At 38.2% G+C, this 12,744-nt stretch overlaps 1 long non-coding RNA gene across 2 annotated transcripts; it reads left to right on the forward strand.

Moving 5' to 3' along the window:
• Positions 1-9,256: 9,256 nt before the first annotated feature.
• On the forward strand, positions 9,257-12,265 carry LOC122020534. 2 transcript variants are annotated; one of them, XR_006122255.1, is made up of 3 exons: positions 9,257-9,664; positions 9,737-9,871; positions 11,210-12,265. It is a non-coding gene; the product is annotated as an uncharacterized LOC122020534 (long non-coding RNA). The 2 variants fall into 2 exon arrangements; XR_006122254.1 differs by having other exon boundaries at positions 9,258-9,664; positions 9,758-9,871.
• The last annotated feature ends 479 nt before the right edge of the window (positions 12,266-12,744 follow it).

The following is a 12,744-nucleotide window of genomic DNA, read 5'->3' on the forward strand; positions in this document are numbered from 1 at the left end:
TATCCAAAAGATATGAGTATAAAAACTCTATTGGCTAAGTCAACAGGAATATGTAGGTATCATCCATTATCCAACTAACAATAGCAGAGGTTGGTACATGCCTCCATCTCCTACTAGTAGTAACAGAAGCTAAAACTACTGATGGTATGATATGAAAAATCACTAGAGACTATAATCCTTGATCTCTATTAAGGTCAACCATGCTCAATGGCTAACCCATCACATGTAATATGTGTTACAACAACCAAACAGGTACTAAATAAAGAATGCTAATACATGTCATAAACTATAAAATTAAACATCATACCTATATGTCGTCTGGAGATGTTCCATCGCTGTCCAGTCCCCAACTTCTGACCTCAAAATTCCGAACATGAAAATCACTGGAAATCCATATAAATCCGAAACGAAAATCCATAACATATACATAATGGAAAATCCGTGCAATCCAAAATAACTACCCAGTTTGACTCGTAAACTTGGGCTAACTCAAAGATCCAGAACACCAAAAGCAGGTAACATAACCCGCTCTGATACCAATAAATTGGTATCAGTTAAATCTCAAAAGTCCAACACACGGAAATCAAACAAGTATCGCCAAACTTGGCGCTCTGATACCAAATAAATTGGTATCAGGTTATCCCAAATATCCAAAATATGAAAACAAAGGATCGTAAAACCTGGCTCTGATACCACTAAATTGTCACGCCCCGGAGGAGTCCCTGTCCGAAGAAATTTCGGCAGCATCTCCCCTGTACGGCGGACAATCTGAAACTTTCTACAATCACCATATACCTCAGCCACATGCGGATGGAATAATAACAATAATAATAAGCAAACAACACAGACAACCACGTAGTTTATATAAATTTCAGCCTCTAGCTGACACAATCACACAGTTTAATAATAATCAAACTGAATAGTAGTACGATGACTCGAAAACAACCCTACTCAACTACACCCATAAAGCTCAAAACATATTCCTACTCCACTACACTCGTAAAGCTCAAATCCGACGATAAAACCAACTTACCTCTTCTGCCATCTAGGCAGGCATGTAGTAAAAGCAAATCCAAAACCAAATCCATCGACATCACAAAATCCATACAATGTCCATACCATCAAACAGAACAAGTTTAGCATAATCTAAATAAGAAAACCAAAAGACCAACAATATCCTCGTCGTCTGCAGGGGACTAGCGACTGGATCTCTCTCCTGACAGCATCAACCTGATATAGCAACGGAGAAGGGTGTGAGTCCAACACTCAGCAGGTACAATTGATTTGCAAAATAAGGAATATAACAACTAGCACTAATCATGCGTACAGTCTCCTGTTACGAGAAAGATAAAATACAACTGAGGAATGCAGGAGAAACGCTGTACTAACCCGGACCAAGGTATAAGGGTAATAGGGTCGTTAGACCGAGGGTGTCATAATCCTGTATGCATGTCAATCATATGCATCCATATAAATGCAGCAAGTAAATGCAGCAAACACAAGCAATAAATGCATCATGCATATGATGCAAATGTCATGGTCACCCCTAACGCCAATCAGCCATCTCACACACAATGGTGAAACCGAGTGAGTAGGGCTGTGACAACCGTGCACTCTGACATCACTGCCCCTGATGAGTGACCGAGTGGACGGGATACTATCGGAGTACACACATACTCCTACCCCAAATCATAAATGGGGGAGTGCAATGCTCTCATCTCCCGGTACACTATGACAGGGAGGAATCTCTGCCGGCTACCATGTTACGTCACACTACCCATGAGCGGACCAACGGAGCCAAACGAAGTCCAACTGCCTGCCGGCTACCACGCTACTACACTAAACCAACGGAGCCAAACAGAGCGGAACTGTCTGCCGGCTACCACGCTAAGTCACCAGACCAACGGAGCCAAACATCAGAACTGTCACACACCTGTCTGATTTACCACTAACCCATGAGTGGTGGTGTGTACAGATACATGTAATTGGCGATGTGCTCAACAATAATGGAGCAGACAATCACACAGCATGCAATCATGCAAGATGATGCATGACACTAAACATGGCAATATCATGAACAACATAACAATAACCATATAAATAAATAAAAAGTATGTACCACAGGATAATGTATCAAATGGAAGGTACACCGAATAGATAGGGTATCAAATAAACCCTAGGTCCTGAACATAATGTATAATATGGTTGTGTCACTACCTCGAAAGCCTGTAGGATCAGGTAAATAATAACATGCAGTGCATAATAAGTAAACAAGCAAACATGTAACAGATCATGTAGTGACCAACTGAAACAAATGGAAAACATAATCATTGCTATATGTTAAACACATTATTATGCATATCAGAAGACATAAGTCAAAGTACCCGCCTCCAATCAAAAAAGTTCAATTTGGTCCAAATCCAACGTCGAGATGCTCGTCTCGCGTCAAAGCCCTAAGTCACCTATATATACATTTTTATTTAGCTAAAATTCAATAAATAGCTAAATAAAATTCCTACGACTAATTTAGGGTAAAACCCTAATCACATCATCCAACTACAATATGTATCCAAATTCCTACACCATACCTCAAGGTCAACCGCTGTTGAACACAGAACAAGGTGAGCTGATTGCTGCTGGAAACAAGGTATACCACAACAAGGCCTCCTTGATGAAGTTTTCCCCACAGCGCACAACACTTGGCTCGAATCCTACCTACTCACATATCAAGATGAGATCAACAAGAAGATCACAGATCAGAACAAGACTAGAGATCATAAATTCAAGCAACAATCTAATTCCAGTAATAACCAGTTCTCACCACCTCTTCCTCTTTAGTAGCTACCAAGAGCCATGGATCGGCAGAGTCAACAACAAGCTACTGATGCAATGGTAGCTGGAACCAACCTAGGTCATTATCCGCTTAAGATGTAGCAACCGAATACCCCCTGCTCGGTCGTCGATCCACTAGAGGAAAGGTAGGCCGGCGGTGAAGACCAATCTAGGGCACAGGAGGATTTTTATCAGGCACCTGAGATGCTAGCCGTCGATGATTGAAAATTAGGGCAGAGCGGGCATGTTGGAACTGATCTGGTGGCCGGCACTGCTTTGTGCGACGGCGGCTCTCGGCTCTCGGCAATGGCAGAAGAGGAAACTCCTCAAATCAGGGAGCTAGGGCGCAGAGGAGGGGCCCGGCGGTGGCTTGAGCGTCGCCGGCGCGTTCCTGATCTCAGCGGCTGAGAGGGCTCGCGATCCAAGCTAGGGCAGAGGCAATAGGTCATCTGCCGGCGTTCAGGAGAAGAGAGGAAGGGAGGAATTAACATTAGGGCTTCGGCTGGCAACGCCGCTGCCAGTGTTGGCGACCCGAGGAGATGGGTATCGCGGGCTTAGGCTAGGGCACCGGCGACGACTCGAGTGCCGGTGAGGAGAAGAGTTGGTCGGCACTGTGAGTTGCGGCCGACGGTGGATCTAGGGCACGGCTGGCGCAAGCGTCGCCGACGCTTGGGAGAAGAGAAGAAGAGAAGAAGAAGAAGTGGCGGGCGGAGGATGGCTCAGCTAGGGCACAGGGACGGCGTGGAGATGAAGAGAGGAAAAATTCCCAAAAAAATAATCAGGAGAAGGAACTGCTTTGTGCGGTTCGAGCACGGCACGTGGGGGAAGAGAAATGGAGGAAAGGAAAAACAAATAGAAAAAGAAAAGAAAGTAAGAAGAAAATCAACATTTCCTCACTTAAATCGGGGTAGCCCAAATAGGCTTTCCCAGGGCCCCATTTTCATCCTCGTTAACTCGTCCATACGAGCTCCGAAAAATTCCCAAAAAGTTTCCAAAAATACCAGAAAATTCCCTTATTAATATTCACTTTTTTCGGTTTTACGAACTGAATCGGAGCAGTGGTCCCCGAATGAAAAAGTCAACATCGGTTGACTTTAGGTTCCGGGGCACCCGGAGCAGTTCGGGGCGCCCGGAGCAGTTCGGGGCGCCCGGAGCAGCCCGGGGTGCTCGGAGCCCTTCCAGACGCCCGAACCTGGTTTGTTGACCAGATCATATCAAACGCAATCTGAACGTTGGGAATAAAGTTTTATCCCCCCTAGGTGCTCGAAACCCCTTCCAGGCGCCCCAACCAAGGCTATAAATATAGCCTTGGTCCAGAAGATTGTCAACGAACTCAGAACTGTAAATCCAACGCTTGTGCGCTATAGAGTTTTAGTTGAGCTTATTTCTTTTTGCACGTCAACGTTGTAATAGGCTTCTCCGCCTGAAGAAGATTGATATTGGGCTTAATCTTCCTTGAATTAACAACCACATCGGTTGTAACCAAGTCAGGTATGGTCTCCACCTTCTGAGCAATTGGATAAATTTATTGAAAAATTGCCTGAAAATGAAAAGTTGCTTGAAAATTTTTTCGATTTAAAAATTGAATCATTGAATGAGTTTTTTGGTTTACCAATAACTTTGAAAGAATTCTGCAAATTAAAAATATTATTAATAGAATTCTTCGAACTACAAAATGTTTCAACAAAAGATTCTTACGAATTACAAAATATTTTGATAAAAGAGTTTTGCAAGTTAGAAATTTTGTCGAAAGACTTTTGTAAATTGTAAAACATTTTTTCAAAAGAATTATGTAAATTAGAAATGTTGTCGAAAACTTTCTTCGAATAATTTTTTGAATAACAAATTACTTTCTCGAAAGAGTTTTGCGAATTAAAAACTAAAAAATCATTAAATAATAATGAGGTGAAAGAATTTCGAACAATAACTTGTCGATTAAAGATTCTCGACAAATTAATAATAGAAATTAACATGATACAATTCTCTGCATATTTAATATTTGTTGCTTTAAATCTGAAAAAATGTAATTTAAAAATTTATGAAAAATTAAAATAGAAATTTAAAATTTTCTGGTAAAAGCATTAGAACTAAAAAATAAAAAAAAACTAATTTAGAAAAATTCTTAAAAAGTCAATTTTGCTTAAGTTACAAAGCTTTTTCTGAAATTAGAAATTTCTTCTTAAATGACTTAGAAAATTTATCAGTTTTTTTACTTAATTCATTTCGGTTTAAATTACTAAGAAAATCTTCAAAAGTTTCTTGAAATTTTACTGAGAATTTTTTTTAAGACTGTTTCTGTGAAAATTTTTGCAAAACTTAAACTTGTCTTACTTAAGTTTTATTGATGCAATACTTAGAAATTTAACAACAGGTCTTTTACTTAGAAATTCTGTTAAATTGAAATCAGTTTCAAAATTTTCTAAGTTTTAAACCCTTAGATTTCTTTTACAAACCCCAATTTTTTTATGTGATCAAAGGGGAAGTAGGAAAGTATAAGTCTAGGGGGAAGTAGACGATTTAAATTTTCTATCTTTTTGCACTTAAATGCAAATTTTTATTACTATTAATTTATGTTGGTTTCCCTAGCTTAACTTGGGTTGATCACATCAAAAAGGGCGAAATTATTGAAACCCCAAGATTGTTTTGGTGTGATCAACAAGTTAAGTTAGGTCATGTGTTGTTTTAACCTTGTTTCTAAGTGTACAGGAGCTTAGGAGCACAAGTAGTCGAGCGGAAGACACAGCTAGCAAGAAGGACGACAGTCCGAGGGACGAGGTGCTGTGAAAGAGTACACCGGCGGACGAGAAGGAAGCGTGCGGTGGTTCCGAGGGACGAAAGCTGGAGCGAAAGATTGCTAAGGGAGCTAGAGACGCAGCTAGCGAGAAGGACGACATGCGGTGCGTCCGAGGGACGAAGACTGCGGATGAGTACGCCAGTGGGCGAGAAGGAAACACGCGGCGATTCTGAGAGACGAGGAGCCAGAGGGAAGCCCGCTCGAGAAGACCGGAAGTTGGGTTCGGGTGAGCCCTTTTCCGGATGACAGAGATCACCCAAGCGAACGGATTCGGAGTAGAAGACCCGGACCGAGGTGAACTGAACCAGAGCAGTGGTCCCCGGATGAAAAAGTCAACATCGGTTGAGTTTAGGCTCGGAGGCGCCTGAAGCAGTCTGAGGCGCCCGGAGTAGCCTGGGGCGCCCGGAACCCTTCCGGGCGTACGGACCTGGTTTGTTGACCAGATCACGTCAAACGTGATCTGAACATTGGGGATAAAGTTTCATCCCCCCAGGGCGTCTGGAACCCCTTCCAGGCGCCCCGACCAAGGCAATAAATATAGCCTTGGTCCAGAAGTTTTTCAACGAACTCAGAACTGTAAATCCAACGCTTGTGCGCTTTAGAGTTTTAGTTGAGCTTCTTTCTTTTTGTACGTGAACGCTGTAAGAGGCTTCTCCGTCTGAAGGAGATTGATATTGGGCTTAATCTTCCTTGGATTAACAACCACATCAGTTGTAACCAAGTAAAAACCTTCTGCCTCTTATTTTATACTTTTAATTTACTACTTAATCTATTTATGCAAGTGTTAGTTTAAAGAGTTCGACGAAGGTTGTTTTTGCTTTTGATTTTGCAGGACTAACCAACAACCCCCTCCTAGTCAGCCCAATGGTCCTACAGTATCCACATGAACAAGCATTCGTTTATCTCACAAACTCACAAAAGGAGAAATGTTGTTCTAGAAACCTTGAAGGTGGATTTCGACCAAGAGGAGAGGAGCAAAGAAAATGAAGAGAGTTCCCACCAAAATGAAGAGAAAAAAAGCTTAAGTATTTTCATCCAATGAAAATATTTAATTAGCATAAATAGCCTTAATGAGCATTTACACTCCATTAAGAACCAAACTTGTAACTCCTCATTTTAAATGAGTGTAACTCTTCATTTCAAATTCAATTTCAAAAATTGAATGAAATGAATAATTGAATTTTGAAAATTCAATAATTATGGTCACTAAGCAAGTGTTGGTTTCATTATCCATTGGTAGGTATCATGATGATGTTCTTTGGATTGTAGTACCAATGCACGTAAGTCATTTGCTTTTAGGTAGACCATGGAAATTTGATAGGAGGGTCATGCACGATGGCTTCACAAATAAATATTCTTTTAAGATGCATGGTAAACTTGTAACTCTTATACCATTAACTCCTAAGCAAGTATATGAAGATCAATTGAGGATAAAAAAAGAGAGTGAAAAAAGAAAAGATTGTAAGAGATAAAAATGGAAAATAAAAGGAGTGTGAGAAAATAAAAAGTGAGGATGAGAGGAGTGAAAAAAGAGAATGAAAAAGAAACAAAAAATCTAGAGCAAGAGAGTAAAAAAAGGGAGCTTTTATGCAAAAGAAAGAGAGGTTAAGAGAGATTTTTATTCTCAAAATAGGCTTATTTCAACACTAACAATCTTAACCCTTCTTTTCCTAGTGTTGTTAAATCTCTTTTGCAGGAATGTGATGATGTCTTTCCTGAAGAAGTTCCTGATGAATTGCCACCACTTAGGGGAATAGAGCACCAAATTGACTTCATCCCAGGAGCAGCCATTCCTAATCGACCAGCCTATAGGAGCAATCCTATGGAGATGAAGGAGCTTCAAAAGCAAGTTGAAGAGTTGATAAGAAAAGGGTATGTTCGAGAAAGTTTGAGTCCTTGTTCAGTTCATGTTTTGCTTGTGCCTAAGAAGGATGGAACTTGGAGAATGTGCGTTGATTGTAGGGTTATCAACAAAATTACGGTAAAGTATCGACATCCTATTCCTAGATTAGATGATATGCTAGATGAACTATATGGTTCTTGTATTTTCTCTAAAATTAATTTGAAGATTGTCTATCATCAAATTTGCATGCGTGAGGGAGATGAATGGAAAACTACTTTTAAGACTAGGTATGGTTTGTACGAATGGTTAGTCATACCATTTGGGCTAACTAATGCAACTAGTACTTTCATAAGATTAATGAACCATATTTTGCGTTCTTATATTGGGAACTTTGTTGTAGTATATTTTGATGACATCTTGATTTATAATAAGAATTTAGATGAGCATGTCAATCATTTACAAAAAGTTCTACTTGATTTGCGAAATGAAAAATTGTATGCAAACCTTCAAAAATATTCTTTTTGCACTAGTCAAATAGAATTTCTTGGTTATATTCTTAGTGCTAAGGGAATAGTAGTTGATGAAGAAAAGGTTAAGGCAATTCGTGAGTGGCCAACACCAAAAATGATAACTGAGGTACGTAGCTTTCACGGGTTGGCAGGTTTCTATAGGAGGTTTGTTAAAAATTTTAGTTCTATAGCTACACCCTTGACTGAAGTTGTTAAAGAGAATGTTGGGTTTCATTGGGATAGTGAACAAGTTTCAGCTTTCAACTTACTTAAGGAGAACCTAAGTTCTGCACGATCAAGAAGGTCGACTCTTGCTTATTTTAGTGAGAAACTCAGTGGATCAGCTTTGAACTATCTAACTTATGACAAGGAGATATATACATTGCTGAGGGCTTTAGAGACTTGGCAGCATTACTTGTGGCCCAAAGAGTTTGTCATTCACATTGATCATGAATCGTTGAAGCATTTGAAGAGCCAAAGTAAGTTGAATAGACATCATGCAAAATGGGTGGAGTTTATTGAATCATTCCATTCTGTGATCAAATATAAACAAGGTATGAAAAACATTGTTGCAGATGCTTTATCTCGAAGGTATACCTTGATCTCTACTTTGAACACTAAATTGTTATGATTTGAATGTATTAAAGATCTATATTCTAATGATCCTGACTTTGGAAATATGTTTGATGTTTATGAACATGCTGCATTTGGAAAGTTTTATAGGCATGAGGGATTTCTTTTCAGAGTGAATAGGTTGTGCCCCTAATTCTTTATTAAGAGAATTATTAATCCAAGAAACTCATGGTGAGGGACTAATGGGACATTTTGGAGTAAGAAAAACTCTAGAAGTATTGGTAGAGCATTTCTTTTAGCCACACATGAAACGAGATGTCACTACAAGAAAAACCGTCAGAGACATCGGTGGAACAATAGTGGTTTTAAGCAAATTTCGATGTCTTTGAGTATTTTACACCGGTTTTTCCAAAAATCGGTATCTATGAGCACAGATTTTCGCTCATAGACATCGGTTTTTTTAGCCGATGTCTATGAGCATCTTTTTTTTGTTAATAGACACCGATTTTAACAGCGGTTTTTAAAACTCGGTGTCTATGATAGCTTCCTTATTCTATCTATGAAATCGGATAGTAAAAAACCATTGTTAAAAGTGATGTTAATGAACCAAAATAAAATAAATTAATTTTCCCACCAATAATTAGTCAAAATTTGTAACACTTCACTCTTTCCTCCAAACCTAAACCTATATCGTGTCGTCCACAATATACTGTCGTGATGCCACCACCACTTTCCTCCTTGTCGCTGGTTGTTCGATCACTCTCTTAGCCTCATCTCCCTCTTCCCCTTCATAGATCGACGCCCCTTCTTCTCCCGATCAGGATCAACACACGACGTCCTTGCTTCTCCATCCAACCAATAAGATTTACGATCGGAAAAATAAATTTGCGTGGTAGATCGCATCATGAACAACTTCCTCACTTCTCTCCGATCCCTAATCGCTGCCTTGAGGAAGGAGAAGGACGCCATGGACGGCTTCTTGATCCGCTTCACCTTCTCGTTGTTGTTCTCCTTCTCCATCGCCGCTCGAGCGTTGATGCGTAGGTCCGTCGACTTCTCTGTGATTTTCGTCGGGATCCCCGCCATGGTGATCCACATGTTGGCTGGATACAGGTTTTGTTTTGTTTTTGTTTTCTCTCGCACTCGCCTATGTCAGGTTTTAGTGATTCACAGTCATCTTGATAGTGATTTTGGGTGTCTGCGAAGGTTCACGACTCTGCTTCTGTTGTTTTTCTCGACCTCAACCAAGGTTACGAGGTTCGGATAGGAGAAGAAGAGGGGAATCGAGGTGGACTTCAAGGAGGGAGGGCAGAGGAACTGGTGAGTAAACTGATGATGCTGTTATCTCGATGCCAGAAGTTCGATCTTGGGACAAACGACAAATCAATAAGATTTTTTTCCCTTATCATATTTTTTTTCCCTTTAATAAGCTGACTGTCTAATAAATTATGTTAGAAAGATCAGAATATAGAAACTTTTAGATCTCCTTCATCATTAACCTTCTGAATGATGTCTAATCTACGTGAATACCTTATGTGTTTTATAGTGATTTATCAAAGTGAATCCTTATATCTAACATCAGTATGTAGATAAGCCATTTGATTCATATTATCTAACAAAGACGTTGAATAGAATTATATTGGAAGCTAAATAATCTTATTATATAAACCAAGCTCAGATATGACTAGGAAAATAATATTGAGAATTTTGAATGGCCATTGACTCAGTAGAAAGACAAATCATGAGAACAAGCTTTGACAATCGGTCAATACTGAATTGCTTGATAATGAGGTTGTAGAAGGTTCCTTGTTTTATTGTAATATGGTATACTTAGTTGCTAATGTCATCTATATAACCTCATATGGATTCAGGATTCTAGTGAATTCTCACTACGTTAAAGGATAATTTTGTTTATAATTCCTTGATAATCTCACAATAGTCTGTTAAGATTAAAATACAATTATTGAACAAACTAAAACGTACGCCATAGTTCACCAAACTCTATGATCTCAGATCTCCTCCCTTTGTATCTACTTTGGTAATTTGTAACATCTTTATCACAAATGTTCTTTTCCTCCTGAATAAAATCTATGTGATATCATGATTATCTTTCAATTTATCTTAGATTCTTACTGAAGTAATTCTTATTAATGATTTTATGCTATTGTGCTTCGAGATGTCATGAGTCCACGTGGCAGTGTTTAGGAAATCAATCTTGTAGTAATGATCTGCTAGCTAACAAACATGTAAATGTTGGTAGTCAAATAACATTATGACTATATTATTATGATAGGAGAACATATCTGTATTTATGCGTTATCTTGTATGTTTGATTTTTCTTTCGATTTCTTTAAATTAAGCAAAGATCTGACTTATTATTGTTCAAGTGTGTTCTGACTTTCTCTTTAAAATTAAGCATCAGTTTCGAGGTAATGGAGACCAAGCTTCTTTAATACTGATGAAACTGTGGGTCTTAAGCTTTTGCATTTAATCATATTAACTTGTCTAAGCATCTAAACTTGTCGCGCTTCAATAATTGGGCATTTGCTAATACATTTGGGTTGTGAAGACATTCTTGTGAGTTGTTATTCCTTTAAAGATGTACCAGAAATTTACCTGAACTATTTTTTTTTTTGTTGTTGTGTGGTGTTGTTTCAGTTGAAGAAATAAAGTGAACTACAAAGTCAAAGAAGCAAGGCAAACTTATACCCTCACCGTCTTTCTCGAAAAGGATATGCGTATTTAGTAAACATTAAATTCCTACTTAAGTATTCTTTGCTTGTCATTGCACTTGAAAAAGTTGAACATGGTGTTTCACTAATACATTGATTACCAGACAATGTTGAATGTTGTATTTTGATTGTTACTCTAGGTAAAAAAGTTCATTTTCCATTAAATTTTAAAAATGAATTTCGAGAATTGTTTGGAGAAACAGGATACTTTGGCCAATAGACATTATTACCAAGGATATCTCCATGAAAATCTCGCTTTGTAGATGCTACTGAGATGTGAATACTTTCTGTTAAAATTATTAGCTGTGGCAAGATGTTGTTTTCATATTCATTTTGTTATTTCTAGATTGGTTTCAATATCATCTCTTTGTTCAATTTTCTTACCCTCAAATTCTGAGCTCTGCATGCATGTATTTTGATTCAGAATCATCTACTATTTTTTACAGTGGCCAGCTTTTAACATAGAAAGTTTCAGACAGATGACATCACATTTCTTTGATTTTAAATCTCCATTTTCCAATTCGTGTTTCAGGAACTTGTAGTGAGAGGGGAAAAAAAAGATCTAATAGAATACTGATACATCTTTTCTCTCACCAGTATGCAGATAAGTTCTTTGTTCAAAAAATAGTAGGAGATCAGCTTTCAGTCACACAACAAATGTGGGATAGTATCAGTGCTAATGACAAGAAAATAGTCTATCGACATATTGTGGCTTCAGATGCAGATGTGCATGTTGTTTATGGCCTGCCATCAGCAAATACATCTCTAACACTCGCAAAAGCTATGCTTCTGCAAGATCAGACAACTACCGTGGTAGATCTTAGTTCTAGCTGCTTATTAAGTGATACCTTGCGTAAATCTTCTACTATGAGTTCTATTTGTTAGTATTAGCCCTAGTACCAATTATGAGATGATTGTAAAGGGCACATTATTGTATCATATTTCATTATAAATAAAAATGTAAAGTTGGTTATTATATTTATTTCAGTTTAGTGCCAATTGAATAAATATAACAATGTCTTTGGGTAGTAGGTTCTTATCTACAGTATATCAATTGGTTGAATTGATAGTGAGATATTGTAGAGAACACTACTCTTAACTATTCCTAGTCGAGCATTAATATACAAGGACAATAATAATGCGTTGAGACTAGCATGTAGGTCAACGGATGACTTGATCTCACAAGTCATGGATATGAGATATCAGGTTGACAAATGGGTATATATTAGAGAATATATACTAAATGACCTGCCATGAGAATGTTTTATGGATTGTTATATGAGTGTCATAAACATGTTAGTTAGAGCCCTAGAGCCAATCATTTGATGATTGTATGGACTCATGTATATCATATTCATGTATATATATTAAGGCATTTGGTTTTTGGTTATTATGTTTATTTGTATTAGTGCCAGATAAAATAAGTATAGTAACGTCCTAGAGTAGAAGGTTCTTATCTAT

Source organism: Zingiber officinale, chromosome 9A, assembly GCF_018446385.1.
Source record: "Zingiber officinale cultivar Zhangliang chromosome 9A, Zo_v1.1, whole genome shotgun sequence".
Classification (NCBI taxonomy): domain Eukaryota; kingdom Viridiplantae; phylum Streptophyta; class Magnoliopsida; order Zingiberales; family Zingiberaceae; genus Zingiber; species Zingiber officinale.